The 17,216-nt window shown below is 39.6% G+C and overlaps 1 protein-coding gene across 1 annotated transcript in view; it reads left to right on the forward strand.

Annotated features, from left to right (window-relative positions):
• Positions 1-17,216, forward strand: part of atxn1a (ataxin 1a) — a 122,579-nt gene that overhangs the window by 28,734 nt on the left and 76,629 nt on the right. The window contains exon 2 of the mRNA XM_087786305.1: positions 14,041-14,223. The gene's annotated coding sequence lies outside the window, so the exon portion shown is untranslated. The remainder of the gene's footprint in view (positions 1-14,040; positions 14,224-17,216) is intronic.

Consider the following 17,216-nt stretch of genomic DNA (forward strand, 5'->3'; position numbering starts at 1 on the left):
CCCTCACGTGCCCATGTTTTACACTTATTACTTTATAAAGTTGCTCTGAAATCTGGGCGAACGAGAGGTTACGAGAGTCCATTATGACGTAATAATGGCTTCACTTCTCCTCCAGCCAGCTGTGATCCCGCCCTGCTTTGTTTATACAATGAGTCCCTTGGAGGCGGAGACTTCCATGCTTGACCAATCACAGACGAGTGGGCGTGGTTATGGTCAACAAGATTTCATCTCCAGAAGTGTTTTGAGTGGGCGGAGCTTAAGATCATTTTCTAACGTCAATATTTCAATGAAAAGAGAGTTTTGTTCTTACCCCGGACCGACCAGAATGAATGGAAAATGGAAGTAATCCCGACAATTCATACGAGAATCTTCGCCGCCAAAATTCCATTGTTTTTTATTTCTGCGTCCATCTGGTCGATTTTACAAAATAGAACTCAAGTTAAACTTTTCTTCCAGGTAAACATTACTTTGTAAACCACGCACATTCATGGCTTTAATCGTCTTCCAAACAACAAACCAGCTGTTTTGATTGACACACGGCTGATCCAATCAAATCTATCAGGGCTTCCACAGCAAGGGGCGGAGCTTATGACAGAGAAATCATCCCATTGGTTGATGTTCTAACTTTCTGGACCTTCACTAACATGGTTTTCTGTGAGTGTTCAGTGTCAATAAAGTTGTAACTGTACTTGTATTAACAGAATAAAATGTAATATCAGACAAGAATAATCACTCTGGACAGGAAACATTTTGTTGTGAGTCCAGGGTGACACAGTGGCGACAATCTTTTGTCGCCCACGTGTTTCCTTGCGTCCGAGCGACACGGCAACATGATCCGAGTCATTAGTTCGGATGTGTCTCTTAATCACATGACACCAGTCCACCGCCACACCTCTTCGTCCTTGTTGCTTAGCAACCACCACAACAACAACAACCATAACTAACTCAACACACCTCATCAAAAAACGAAACCAACTCCAGGACCAGCATTTGGAAAAGAAACATAGTTGAACGGATTCAAACTGTTTTTTAAAAACGCCTCTTGTCGCCTCTTGTCGCTGCTGCCGTTGATTTTTCTGTCGTTCGGCGGTTGATGTGTAAACAGAGGTCGCCGTGGAGACGCGCGAGCGTGACCCCCTCGCAGTCATTAACGTCTCCAGGCCTGTCGAGCATCGACGTCCCGGGTTCACTATGGAATGCCGGCGCGGCGTTCATGGAGACACCACGCCCGCCTCGCCGACCCTTTGACCTTGTTTAGATAACGGCTTGTCGCTCTTTTTGTCGCGGCGAGAGGCGACGTGTCGTCAGCGCGCGAAGCCGACTTGAGTCGTTCATATTCCGAGTTTTAAATGCCGTATTTTCCTCCACATATTCAACAGGTATTTAACGAGTTTACTTTCCTAGCTGTTAGCGTCATGTATTAACTTAAGCTGGAGTACAAGTGCTATAGAACTGCACGTCCAAGAATTGATCCTTCGCCACTAATCCAAGTTGATCTGCTTGTTCCGTAGAACAGTAAGTTATGGTTCACTCATAAACCTGCACCTGTGCTGTGCACTTCTCTTAGTGCACTGCTTTACAGTACACTGTAAGACAGTGCATACTTGCGCAGGGCTCTAATGTCAACAGTGTAATACTGTCTCAAATCAACTACTGCTACTACTTTTTAACACTGATTGCAACCGGCCGCGACACTTGACTGCACTTTTCTCCTGTCGAAAACATGTCATTAAGTTGTGTTTCATTGTGTTATTACTGTTGTTGTGTTGTTTTTTGTGGTTAAATTAGTGTTTTCTCAAGATATTTACGTCAGTATCTGCTCCAAAGAATTGTCGTCAGTGACGTAGCTACAGTTTAGCTTCATCTACGTCACTAAGATGGCGAACGTTAAGGATGGAAAGTGTCCATCGATCCACACTCAATTTTCTGGCCAATCGAGTGCTCATTGCGCACTACATTTTCGCACACTGCTCATCGGGACGCACTTCAAATAATTAGGTGAAAGTGCGGAAGTGCAAGATTTGGTGTCTCAAATCGCAGTATTTTTAGTGCATAAGTGCGTCTCAATTCTTAGCATGTGAAATGTAGTGCTCCATACACACTAAATTGGCACTAAAAACGCAAAAAAACACAAAACTGAGTATGGATCGATGGACACTACCCTAACTACCCTAAACGGTCGCCATCTTAGTGACGTTGACGTTGTAAACGAAAGTTACGTCATATATATGTATATATATATATATATATATACATTTACTTACAGGTGCATTTTCAGCGACAGCAGCAGCAGTGATACCGGCGTAAATATATTGCGAATATTTCGTTTCTCATGTTTCTTGATCCAAACCAAACGTGCTGCCAGCAGGTGGCGATAGTGTTCCTACATCTGGTTGAAATCATCGTTAATTAGTAGTAGAAGAGGAAGCTTTCGTGTCATTTCCTGTTAGTGTGTAGCAGCAGAGTTTGATTTGAGACATACTATCTGTGGAGAATTAGTTTCTAGTTAGTATGTACACTATCCTGATGATACTAACCAGTGCACTAAGAGAAGTATGTGATTCGAGACACACCCCAGGTCTCTTTGATTCATGATTCCGTGTTTTATTTCAATGTGAAAATGCTTTTGAGCAAATCTTTCAAGTGATTTTTAATGTATTGGTTGTTGACTTAATCTTCTGAATGCGGTCTGTACTCGAAGGGATTCCAATCCTTGGACCGGACCAATAGTTCTTCTCTGACCTACTGTATATCAAGTGCTATGAGACTGAAGCAACTATTTGATTTCAAGTCAAATCCAAGTGGTTCAAAAGCCGCTGAACTGGATTGTGAAAAGTTCCAGGAACAAGTTTCACCTCAGCCAGATCGTTTCTTCAATTCACTTGAATTGTGACTCACTTTTGACCCTGACCCGGATGAATCAGAACCTTCACGGAGAGATTGAAGTGAAACCATTATGTCCTGTTAATAGTACGTTTCTCTGCAGCTACATTAGTGCTTTTGTTGTCCATGGATCATAGATACAAAACCAACACTAATATTTAAAATAAAAAATACCAAGGCCATGTAACTTAGTTTAAATTTATTCTCCCTTTAATGTGAATTAATGGACTACCAAGCGTGCTAGTGTAATTCTTTTTGCCGATCGTGACGAAAATGGAAAGTCAAATCCGAAAAGTGACGCAGAAGCTGCTCGGAGCTACAAGGACAAAAACATCGGAGGGCTTGTGACTTTTAAATGACTGCTGCTTGTTTAATATTTGAGCTACAGAGCTTTCGTTTAGTTTTAACCCTTCTTTTGAATGAGACGAAGAAAATGTTCTCCTCCGTTTTACGTAGCTTTACTCCGGGTGCTCCGGTTTCCTCTCACGGTCCAAAAACATACAGAGGTTGATTGGGAACGTGGAGAAATTATCTGTAGGTATGAGTGTGTGTGTGAATGGTTGTCTGTCTTTGTGTGCTCAGCGACAGACTGGGGTCCTCTCCAGGGTGTCCCCCGCCTCTCGTCTATGAAACTGGGATAGTCCCCCCCCCCCCCCCCCCATAAGTGATAAAGGGGCAAAGAAAATGAATGAATGTATATGTAAGTTATATTTGTTGAAAAACCAAAAAGTAAGTACAATTCGTGCAATTTACTCAAGTCATATTACGTCATTTTAATTAAATAGCAACATTATTATTATGATAATTAATAATATGGAAGTTTTGACTTTACCACAGGGTTGTTACCTAACGTTTCTTTTCATCTTTTTTTGTTAAACAATTTCCTTATTTCCGGTAAAAGCGCTCAGAAAATTGCGTCATTTCCGCACTGGCAAAACTTGAGAGTGCAGGTTATTCCCAGAAAAGTAGGGGCCGTGTGAGTATTACCGTCTGAAAGGTGTTTTAATTTGGGAAAACAAAGTCATATTAGCATGTGACTCTTGACACATGGAGATGTTATTGCGGTCAAGTTTCCTAAAACTCTATATGAACCATCTAGTTGCAGAGAAAACCAGCCCGAGGCTCCTGCTGATTCAGGAGTATTTTTATGCACTTAACGTTTAGTTTATGCTGCTCTTGCCATTTTGTGGTTGTTGTTTCTATCCGTGGGCCGATCTGTGAAAACGTTGCTGACGATAAACCGGTCCACGGTACAGACAAGGTTGAGGAGCCCTGTCGTAGACGCCCTGTTTTCCATGGCAGGAAGTTATTGATAAGAATAAAAACATGTCTGGGTAATTTTTCAAACTAAAAACACATTTTAAAAAATGTTAAAATACGTTTCACTCTGAAACGTAAACATTTCTTTATTTCTCTCCTCTGGTCCTGAAGTTCAGGAACCATCAGTAGATTCTGATCCACAGACCTCAGAGCCCGAGCTGGGGTGTAAGTCTGGATCAGATCACTGATGGAAGGTCTGACCATGAATAGATCTGAAAGTAAGAACCAGAATTTAAAATAGGTCCTGAAAGAAACTGGCAGCCAGTGAAGAGTTTGAAGGATCAGAGAAATGTGAGTTCTTCTACTAGAGCGGGGCAGAATTCTCAATTCGCAGATCTTATGACAAAGAAAGTAGCTCATTGGTTGATGTTCTAACTGATGACGTCTGAGTCTCTTCACTCCAAACATTTTTTTTCATGTGAGTCAGGTGTAATAGGTAACTTAAATAAAGTTAAGTTCAACAGTGGATATTGATTATTATTTTGATTTAATTCTTCTTCACTAAGACACCCAAACGTATGAAGAAAGAAAATTAGAAGTAAGAAATTGTAATAGTTGTGAAAAAACAAACCAAAAAATAAACGTTGTTTTGCAGTAACAAAGAGAAAGTATTGTCCGTCTACAGCCTGACCCTGAAAGGGAAACTGTGCCTCTCAAGATAAACGATGTAGGATCACATACACAGATTGTTTATTCCCTTTTACCTCGTAGAGGTCTCACTTGTTCACTTTATCACTACTCAAATCTTTCAGAAGACCTTCTGGATTTGTCTTTAATGCCTCCACCAAGGTTGAGCAACTGTATTTAGGTTTAGCATTAGCCATGACCTGAAACACACATAAACACACACAGACACACACAGACGCACACAGACACACACAGCATTACATGCATACATACCTGTCAATGTTGGCGCCAGCTTGATCCTTTTTTTTACCGTCTGTCCGTCATCTTGCTGTGTAGCGCGAGGCAGCTGCTAATGCGACGCGAGCACCTGTGTGTTTGTGTGTATGAGTGTGTGTTTGTGTGTCTGTGTGTGTGTTTGTGTGTGTGTGTGAAGCACCTGTTCTATCAGCGGGAACTCGCCGACAAAGTCAAGCTCGGTGACGTGTGCTGACCACTTCCTAAGGTCGCTCTGTGATCCCGCCATGACTCACCTGAGATTAGTACAGACGCACAAAAGATTGAACAATTAACAAATATTCACAGCGTTTGTTCATTTCTGTGTTGCAAAAAACTTCCAGCCTCTAGATGGCAGCAGTCATTACGTCCTCCGCGGATAAAGCGATGACTGAGGACGAGAGGATACAGTGGACTCCTACTGGAGCGGTTCGGCATTTTTTTAATGCACAAGTCAATTTTTCTTTGAGTTAAACCACGATGACTGCAGTTGATTTTCTTGTAATAACCCATTTTAAATGTGTTTTATATCATGTTTAACACAGGGTGCCGGCAAATACCTTCAGGTCATACTCAACATTTAGCACACTATGGATAATTAAACTTGTATTTGAACTAAAGAAAAAAAATCTCATTGCCAAAATAAACTTGTTGCATAAAAACTAAGGTACATAAAAGTGCTTAACAAATATCAATCATGTGGAATGTATTAATAAATCATGCAGTATTAACACTTTGAACAGTCAGTATTAGTAGTCAAAGTGAGCAGCGAAGTCCGGAGCCAGAAGAACAAGACGGAACAAAGGCGTGACTGCTCAGTAAGAAGTTGCAAATCTTACTTTCATATATTCCTTGTACTAACTTAGTGTTTTTTTTGTTGTTGTTGTTCAGATAATGATGCAAACGGCTCGTGCTGACAGTGCTAGCTGTCACTTAGCAACATTAGCAAAAACGAGCACTTGTTCTGCGTCCTCACACTGATACACCGTGTGGGGGTGCGTCAGTAAAACGGGTCCCCGCCAAATAAAACAACAATTTCCTGAAGTGCATGTCACTTAAATTGTGTGTGAAAATGAAAACCAGTTTTGGGTAACGATCCGGTAAACTGCAAACAGCCCTTTGGTGAAATATGACAATTTTCAACGGGCCACCTGATGATGTTTTCTCACGGCATCACATGACAACAACTTCGTCAGATGTTATGAAGTCAAGACTGCGGATGAATTATCATTTGCTTGAAACTATTACACAACAGAACAAACATTCATCTTTCTGTTTATATTTTCCGTCGGTGAGAAATTTCTGGAAATGTTTGAGGAGATGGTTTAGAAGTATTTCAAAACATGAGTGCGAGACTCGCCGTTTTTTCATTTTAACTGTCGTTACAAAATCATGAACTCCCAGTAATGTCAAGTTACTCACACCATTTAAATCTTAATTTGATGAATAAAATGATGAATTAGAAACAATGAAAAAATGAATGAATAACAAATTATATTAATAATTATATTGTATAATAACATTTTAAACAGTAGAGAGAATCACCATGATAATGAAGGACTATAAGGCGGGCGAAGCGTAGCTGAGGCGCTGCTCTTAACTTGAAAGACCGAAGTTTATTTCCTACTTCTAAAGGACTTTTGGGGAATTTACTGTGAAGTTAATACTTGAAGCGACGACACTAGATTAAAGTGCGGCATGAGTGCATGAATGGCGAAACCTGAACGATGTATAGTTTGATCGCAATACGCCAGTAAGCGCTTTGTGACCATGTGAAAGGCGCTTTACAAATAAAACTTACTAAAGTTACGATGACTCAACCACACTGTTGTGTTATGAATAGTTAACAAATGCAAAGACCTGTCTTATGTTGCTTCTGATTGGTTAATATTGCGCTGCGCCTTCTGTGATTGGCCAAAGTTTATTAACATTAAAAAAGAAACAAGAGTGTTAAATTGGTAAATATAAGTGAATGGCTCAAAGCGTGACAACTCTGGTCCGCGCTGGTCTTCAAACCGACTAGGACCCCGCAAAGCTGCCCAACCAGAAGCCTGCACCCCAAGTTTATAAAATGCACTGTCACTGCTCACATATGTCATCCGCTTAAAATAAAGAGAAACCCGATCAGCTGTGCACCAACTAGGGCGACATATACGATATATAGCAATATTTTGTGATACTGTAGAAACAGGTATATATTTGTAGTATTGTCCAAGTACACATATTTACATCATTGTGTTGCAATAATATATCCGCCCACTAGATGGTAACAATCATTACTCCCCCTAAATGAACATTGAAACCGGCAACATCCTGGTGATGACTGAGGACTAGAGGATACGTTTGACTCCAGCAACTGATATTTGGACATATTTTGGTTTGAAAAAAAACTTGAAACCAGTTACGACTTCGTCAAGAGTCATGTGGTCTGTAAATTCTGCAACACCAGAGTCAAGTACTGGACAATACCACACATATATACTTGTTACTACACTATCACAACACCAGAGTCAAGTACTCGACAATACTAAACATGCATCCTTGTTACTACAGTATCACAACACCAGAGTCAAGTACTGGACAATACTCCACATTTATCCTTGTTACTACCCTATCACAACACCAGAGTCAAGTACTGGACAATACTACACATTTATCCTTGTTACTACAGTATCACAATATATTACACTTTATCCTATAGCAGACCTTGTATCGTGATTCATATTGTACCAATAGATTTTTGTCAATAAACATCCCTAATAAAAATCCATATACAAAACATAAAGTATAAAATACTGGAGTATGTTTGTCTCTGATCGGCCGATCACAAAGACATCTAATCCTCATCTCGGTGCCGATAAGTCATCCGGCCGATCTATCAAAATAAACCCATGTGTGTACACTTGTAGTAGTTAAGGGGTTAAACAAGGGAGCTTATCCTTGATTATGAGGTTTGTAGAACCACACCCAACATTAACTAGTGTCTACTGGAATACAACGGTAACCACATGATTTAGTTAATGAGCACACAGCTCCGGGCTCAAGTATCGTAGTGTATCATTTAGCTTGTGGCAGAACAAACAAACAGACAATCAGTTGCAGTCACACAGTAGAGACTCGTGTGGTGGTTTCCTTTGAAGCGTTGAACTCTGGAACATGACGGGCGTTTTCCGTGCGCATGATAACGGAAGTAACTGAATGTAGCGGCGGCTCGACTCACCTGGAGGTACCTTGACGTTTCCAGGTTGTGTTGTGGTTAGTGTGGGTGTAATTGTAGAACATTATTCATGCGAGAAAGGAGCGACGAGTGGATGATCAAAGACGCCCGGAGTTAACTTCGTAGGCATGTAGAACCTGTAGGTCTGTGTGAAGAATCTGTTTATGCTCGTATACTGCATGTGTGTTTAAGAGCCTTTGAAGATGGTGTTACGTGGAGGGTTGTGAGTTCTCTGAGGGCATTCCCTCAAGTGCTTTCTCCGTATCCTGGTTTTAGGATCTATGAGGTGATGATCAAAGTCTGTGAATCTTGTTTTTTCTTCTTCTTCTTTGGTGAAGTGAGGAATGCTGAGTAACTCCCTGAGGTGTTAGCTTGTGCTCTGATGTTCAACATCAGATGACTCGCTCATGCCTGTGTACGTCTCACCGAACAGAAATGTTTTTCCACAACCTTCATCAGGTCCCTCATTATGATGGAGCTATTTTTTAGACATCTTTTTATTTGATCGTTACATATGACTTCCTCCAGCATTAGCATCCTGTGTTAGCATCCAGCCATAGCAGCCATCTTTAGCATCCAGCATTAGCATCCAGCATTAGCATCCAGCTTTAGCATCCATCTTTAGCATCCAACTTTAACATCCAGCTTTAGAATCCAACACTAGCAGCCATCTTTAGCATCAAGCGTTAGCAACCAGCTTTAGCATCCAGTGTTAGCAGCTACCTTTAACATCCAGCATTAGCATCCAGTGTTAGCAGCCATATTTACCTTCCAGCATAAGCATTCAGCTTTAGCATCCAGCGTTAGCAGCCATCTTAAGCATACATCTTTAGCATTCAGCTTTAACATCCAGCTTTAGAATCAAGCTTTAGCAGCCATATTTAGCATCCAGAATTAGCATCCAGCTTTAGCAACTAGCATTAGCATCCAGTGTTAGCCTCCAGTGTTAGCATCCAGCTTTAGCATCCAGCATTAGCATCCAGCTTTATTATCCAGCGTTGGCATTCAGTGTTAGCATCCAGCATAGCATCCAGTTTTGGCATCGAGCTTTAGCATCCAGCATTAGCATCCAGCTTTATTATCCAGCGTTGGCATTCAGTGTTAGCATCCAGCATAACATCCAGTTTTGGCATCGAGCTTTAGCATCCAGCTTTGGCATCCAGCATTAGCATCCAGCTTTAGCATCCAGTGTTAGCAGCCATCTTTAGCAGCCACCATTAGCATCCAGCATTAGCCTCCAGCTTTAGCATCCAGCATTAGTATGCTGCGTTTGCATCCAGCGTTAGCATCTCTGTCCGTTCAGTCAATTGTGCTGTGTTCAACTGTTACTATATGAAGTTTGTTCCTTTGGAAAATAAAACATTAGAGATGAGAATAAGCATTCTGTAAAACATATATTTCATATGTTCTATGATTTATTTAAACGTTGGGAAGACTGTACAGCAGTAACAAACAGTTTTGTACTCTTTCTAAGGTTTACCATAACCACACCCACTCCGCTGTGATTGGTCAAACATGGAGGTTTGTCACCGCACGTCATAGATCCTGGAAGTCTCCACCTCCAAGGGACTCGTTGTATAAACAAAGCGGGCGTGATCACAGCTGGCTGGACCAGAAGTGAAGCCATTATTACATCATAATGGACTCTCGTAACCTCTCGTTCGCCCAGATTTCAGAGCAACTTTATAAAGTAATAAGTGTAAAACATGGTCATGATGAGGAACTTACTGCGTCTTGAAGAACATTTACTACATGTCAGGAGTGTTGAAGTTTCATGTTCGTTGAGCTTCAAGGTAAATAGGTGTGAGGCTACTTTTGGATAAATCCTTAGATTCATTCAAAGCTCTAGTCTGAGTCTACTATATTCCTCTTGATCGTTTTAGTTGTGATGAAAGTCGGACTTTTTCTGCTGCAGCTACCGTTTCTCATCAATAATGATGGAAGTGCAAATACCGAAATGTAAAAAAAAAAGTTGATAATGTTGCTACATTAGTTTAAGACGACAGAAATGAAGTCACAAGAGGCTGTTAAAAGGAGTCGCAGCAGTTTGATAATGGCCTCTCAGGGTTTAATGAGCTTTCCTGCTAATCCAAAATGGACATCTTGAAGTCATTCATCCTGAATGGAAGTAAAACACCTTCCTGTTGTCACCCGTTGAAACCGACAGTTCCCGGGCTTCAGCGTCTCGTTGTCACTGAGGCAGTAAATATGCATCGAGCAGATAATGGTGGAATAGTTGTGAACAAAGGTGTGGAGGTGAGTGCGAGCGCAACATTGTGATCTTTTCAATGATGTTGAACGTGAGGCAAGATGTCTCTTAAGCTGAGCTGGACAATTGACCCAAAGTCATCATTGTTGGATTCGTACTAGGTCTGGGTGTTGTCAAGTAGTGATGTATTGTGATACTGTAGGAACAAGAATGTAATTGTAGGAATATAGTCATAGAAAATCTAAATACTGAACATTAGTGCTGCACAATATTGGAAATAATTGTGATATTCAATATTGGTGTTTTGATTTGCGATATTGATATTAATGCAATATTTTTTCTTTATTTCCGCGCTTCGGTGTCGACACGAGAAAAGTATCACTTATAACGCTCAGTCTCGATGGACTTGCATCAGTTTCCCGCGACATCAGAGAGGAGCCGCCGGCGCGTCGCGATATCACCAAATCAATAACAAATCCACCTCCTTGTACACGCACACATAACACTTTATAAATGACGCTAACAACTTAGCTCGTTAGCATACGGTAAAGACGGACAGGTTTGTTTGGAAGTTCACGATCTTATAAGAAAACAACTGAGACGAGATGAAAAGTTCTTACAATATGTTGCTTTAACAAAGGAGGTTGAAAGAGACTAGTGACTGGATCACTAGTGTTTGACTAGATCACAAGTTAGTATTACTTCACTGTATATACTGAGCTAAGTTAGCTAGACGCGTCGCCATAGCAACCGAACCTAACAAGCTGCGCCGCACAATTCACAGACAGACGGAGACGTGAAAAACAACAAGACATAGAAGTACAAATTGACAACTTTACAGAACGTGACACTGATTGAAAGAATAAGAAACTGATAAGAAATGCTTGATTTATACGATAAAAAATGATAAATTATCACAGGTTTTCCATATACATATTGCACGTGCTAATATCACGATATCGATATTTTTCCGATATATCGTACAGCCCTAATAAAAATCTATATTTCCTAAGAGAAGAAATAAAAGGATGTGCAGGATTTTTTTGATACACAAATTTTAAAAAGCAAATAAAAAAAGTTTCGGTAAATTTCTGCCATAAATATTTGCATGTTAATTGTTAATAAAAACAAAATGCGGATACAGTATTGTGCATAAAAATATATTTTATTACACCCCTGATTTGTACCTTTTAATCCAGCACCAATGATTTTACTCAGAGAACAGATTTAATGCTAAAAGAAATCAAATTATAAAATACAAAAACCTTTATGAATATTTGAAAATCCGAAAATATTTGACCAATCCCTGTTGTTGAAGAATGTTGTCCTTTTAAAAGCCTCGATCTTTGTTGTAAAGAAAAAAATCATAAGACACACACAATATAATATTTTATATTTTAATCGTTTTTAATTCCTCTTCAACATTGTTAATTCAAAACTGAGTTTCTTTCCACATGACTCTTGAAAGTCTCAGTATAATTGTCGACAGCAATAATCTCTTATCTTATCTTAAACTCTGACACATCTGTAGGTCAACACGTCAACATTCAACCCACATTTCTTCTCACGTCATAATCTGTTTTGTTTTTTTTAAAAACCCATATTTTTGATTGGGTGACATCGGCCTGAATGGTGTGCGTCGTCCTTGTCGTTGTGTGTTTGTGTGAGTGTTTTGGATACAGTGGGCACAGCAGGGAGCCAGAATTAATGAGCGTGTACTACACAAACACGCACGTACACAAACTGCTGGTCACTATGAGTCACCGCTGTGGCAGACCAGGAACTCCACTGAAGGTTGCTTAGTAGGAGGAAAACCTGGAGGGAGGAAACGGTCGAGTCGCTCGTCTGATAAACAATCCTGTCTTCAAGGTCTGATCCACAGCCGGAGAGAATCACGAGTGTTGGTGAGAAACAGTTACAGATCCACACCTGAGTGACTTTTTATTCTGTTAACATGAGTTTATTTACAACTTTATTGACACGACACACTTCACAGAAAACCATGTTAGTGACGGTTCCAGCTGATTGGACCACACGTTAGAACATCAACCAATGGGCTGCTTTCTTTGTCATAAGCTTTTAGTAGGAGCACTAAACTATTTGATTGGATCAGCCATGTGTCAATCAAAAAAGCCGGTTTTCGAAGATGAAATGTTGTGACTCACGAGTCAAACGATTGGTACTTTCGGTGATTGTCTCACTTTTTCCACTTCACCACGATAAATTCCTGGTTTGTTTTTACAAAACTCTGGTTTTTGCTAACGTCACTGGTAAAAAAAGTTCTTTCTGATCCTGATTCAATTGAGTCATCAGAGTAAAGTCATGACTAAAGTGTGTTAATAATGTCTCATGTTGTTATGAAGGTACAAAAACATACATTACTTAAATAACTCTCAATATGTTTATCCAGAAATACATATTTCATCTACATCCAGCATTAGCATCTAGTGTTAGCATCCAGCATTAGCATCCATCATTAGCATTTAGTGTTAGCATCCAGCATTAGCATCTAGCTTTAGCATTCATCATTAGCATTTAGTGTTAGCATCCATAATTAGCATCTAGTGTTAGCATCCAGCATTAGCATCCAGCTTTAGCATCCAGCATTAGCATCTAGTGTTAGCATCCATCTTTAGCATCCATCTTTAGCATCCAACTTTAGCATCCAGCATTAGCACCCAGCGTTAGCATCCTGCATTGGCATCCAGCATTAGCTTCCAGCGTTAGCATCCAGCGTTAGCATCTTTTTTTTAATAGTTTTCAAAGACCAAAAACAGTTGTGTTCAACTACTCCCTTATTATCAGTTTAATAGTGTTTGTATTGTTTTAGTAGCTTCATAATTTGGACTTCATCCTTAAATAAGTAGTTTCTATGATAAAATAGTTTGTCCGTTTGAAAGTATTTTTCAACGTCTGGTGAAGACAATGATATACTTTTTTTTTTTTGGACGGTTCAGAACGAAGGTTGAATTTTGAGGAATCGTTTTGTGAGTCCATTGTAAGTGTCCTTGAGACTATCATTAGTCAAACCGTTCTACTTCACCACAGTACTTCACGTATATCTCAATAGCATACATGCTAACATGGAAGCTAATACACCAGGAAGACGATACGTTCATGTCAAAGGTCACCAGAAGCATCAACCGTCTCATTGACTCTGCTCTAGACGACTTGCTTCCTCTTCCTGTCCTCATATGGTATTTTGGACCATAAAGCTTCGGACAACAGCCCACGTTGGATCTTCTCACAAGCCCTTGACCTGATTTTTGCGCCGGTGAGGTGGCGCTCTGGATGAAATCCAATGTGGCTCACTATGGCAACAGCCTGGAGGGTTTTGGTGAAAAAGACGTGTGGGCTGCAGCTCGTTGAACGTCACTTCAGATGCTGCCTCAGGTGTTTGTTGGACTAACTTCTTTGTAGCGCGACGCACTGAAGGGACATTAATGGAATCCGTCTTGTTTCGACCGGTTTGTCGTGGCCATCATGTCTCACCGTGGTTTCTTCTCTCAAGGTAACAGCTCCAAGTGACAGTCGGACGAGGACAGACGGTGCAGACATCCTGGAAGATCTGGTCTCTCTGCTGGATAGATCCAGGCGTCGCTCCTCCGTCTGCTGCTCCGTTCATTTTCCATCCCTCTATTGAACGGCAGGCTCCGCCCACTCTGCCCCCCGCAGGTGTGCCCCCTCTTCTCAGGTAGAACAAACCTCTTTTACCGCCACCTTTTTTGCCTTGGTAGTGCGTGAAGGAAGAACTAGTTGTGGTTCAAGAAACGTGACACATCTACCGTATTCTCCGCACTATAAGGCGCACCTAAAAGCCTTTCATTTTCTCAAAAAACGACAGTGCGCCTTATAATCCAGAGCGCCTTATACATGAACACACTTGTTTACAAACACTTTCATGACTTTGTGCCGTTATTGCGTCATTATGGGGTGGGATTTACAACACACGGTAAATCATGGTGGACGGCTATGGAGTGAGATTACCGCCAACGGTTTGACCGAGTGTGTCTTGGTTGTTGTACACTCAAAACATTTTTTTTCATTGCTGCGTACTCAACATTTGTCAGCTCACAACACCAGTCTCACGCGCTGCTGCTTGAAGCCTTTTGAACATCATTTCAACATCGTTACCATGGGAGTGAACAGAGTTGTCAGAACGCTAAATAAAGTTTGACTTTATCTGACTGTTTTGTTGACGCTCCCTTTAGCACAGCTTTATCTAGTGGATGCATAACACAACCCCAGTCAAACTTTGGCTGCATCTCTTATTCTATGTGACTTATAACTGGACACTTGCACAAGTATGCGACACTCAAATAAATTCTGAATATATACGGTTCATTTGAACATAGTTCTGTTGCTACACATTTGTTATTCCTCATAAATAATCAAACAACAAGGAAGTAGTGGCGACTTAAGGAGGAAAAAGGTTTTCCACGCGAGCGATCGATTCATTGGACGTCGGAGCAGAAGTTCTCGCCGGAGTCAAACTCCCATGAATCACTGCACACAGAGCTTTGACTCTCTTTATATAGTTCAGCATGAAAGTGTGAAGAGATCGACTGGTCACTGTGACAAAGATAAGAAATAAGTCAAAGGTATTTACTGTGTGTTATTATATCTTGGACAGAATTTGGGCGACAAGATCGAAGAGTTGTTGTCGTGTTCAACTAATAAAATGTACAATCTATTTAAATAGAAATGAAGTGAGGTACATTAAAAAACGTAAAAAAACGTATATGATAAAAATGTATATATATACCGTATGTGTGTATATAAATATATACACTAATGAAAAAAATAAAAAATAGTGAAAAACACCCATAAAATAATATGTTGACTAAAAAGACTATTGACTATTATGACAAATCACATATATTTAACAGATGATAATAATAATAATGATTTTTTCAGAGAGCCTCTCAAGGACACTTTACAAGTCAAAAAGCCAAAACTGTAAAATCCAAAAATCAAATAGAATCACAATATAAAATAAAGTTACAGTACCGAATAAAACCGCGAGGTGATAAAGAAAAGCCATGGCATGAACTTAACACAATAAAATAGACAAATAAAATAAAATAGTCAAAGCCAAACAAAGGTTTTATATGATGACAGTATAAATACATATTTGTAAAACATAATATAATATAATATATATTAATGATATGATATAAATGTCAGAGTACAGATTGGAATCCAGTAGGATCTGGAATCCTACTAGTAGATTGGAATTCCAATCTGTCCCAGGAGGATTCCTAGTACTGTAGTACTAGTACAGATTGGAATTCCATTCTACTGGATTCAAATCTGTACTGTGACATATATATATATATATATATATATATATATATATATATATATATATATATCATCTTGGGATAAAGTGAATTTAATCATCAGTAAGTAATTGTTGTTATTTTTACACCATTAAATGATGAAATTCTCATTATTTTACTTTCTAACTTATATTGTTTGATTTTTCTTCAGCAGCTGTAACACCTATATTTTTTAAACATGAATTATTTTCAACCTTCAGGTTTCTCTGGAAAACTAAACAACAGATTGATCAAAACTTTTCTGTTTCCGCACGAGGGTGAAGTTGCAGACGGAGGAAAGATGTTCCCTGATTAGCAGGAAAAGAATGAGTTTGGAAGATGTGAAGGTTCTCAGTAGGTGTTTTGCTGAGTTTCGGAGATGAAGGAAAAAAAAACGTCTTTTGTGAAGAAAACCAAGATAAATGTTGAGAAAAGAAAACGCAGAGCGAGAGAAAAGTCGTTTGTTCACCAGGTTACAGAAAAGTAAACTTGTTGTTTAACAGGTTTTTGGCTACTAGACGCTGCGGAAGTACACAGAGTTTGTGTACTGTTGTACTCGGAGTTGAATATATATCCATATTGTGTAATCTTTGTTTGTCGACTCAAGACGTTTGGAATATACAGTACATGTTTGCAACATGAAACGTTACGTCATGATGTGTGAGAAGGAAGTTGTTGGTCTCTTTCTAGCAACAAAAAATATCTTCAAAACTTTACAGAGGTGCAAACTTGTGTTGCTGTTTGTAGAAACTCTGATCAAGTGTTGAATAATAACCGTAAATGTACATAAATACTAACAGAAAACATTTATTGAGCTCAGCGGGAAACCAAACATCACTGCCATGGAAACAGAATAATTAGACGCGCCTGTTATGGTGTTGAATAAAACCAAACGTTGTAATTGTTGGATTTAATGTCAAATCAAACTCTTGCAGAATCACCAAATTACATTCATGAGAACACAAATGTCACTCAAGTGCAAGTTAACTGCACCTGAAGAGGAGTTTTTTTAGTCAGAAAAGCAAAGATTTTCAATTAAAAATGGAAGATTAAAGACTATAAATTACATTGAATACACGCAGTATCGTTAAAAACCGAATACCCGCGTAATACCAACAAGTGAATGCGTGATTCTCTAGCCTGACATTATGTGCTGCTCCGAGCTACTTTAAAATGATGGAGATTGTGAGAGATTTGCACACATTTGCTTTGAGGGTTTTAATAAAAAGTTAATGATGGCAAACATAATGAGTTTTTTCACCGAGACTTCTACACGATACTCAGGTTTCCTCTCAAGTTGTTACGAGACGTGACGACTTTGCTGGTTTGTCAAAAACCCATTAGAGTCCAATTTTCCCTTCATACG

This window comes from Callionymus lyra, chromosome 3 (genome assembly GCF_982586985.1).
Source record: "Callionymus lyra chromosome 3, fCalLyr1.hap1.1, whole genome shotgun sequence".
NCBI lineage: Eukaryota > Metazoa > Chordata > Actinopteri > Syngnathiformes > Callionymidae > Callionymus > Callionymus lyra.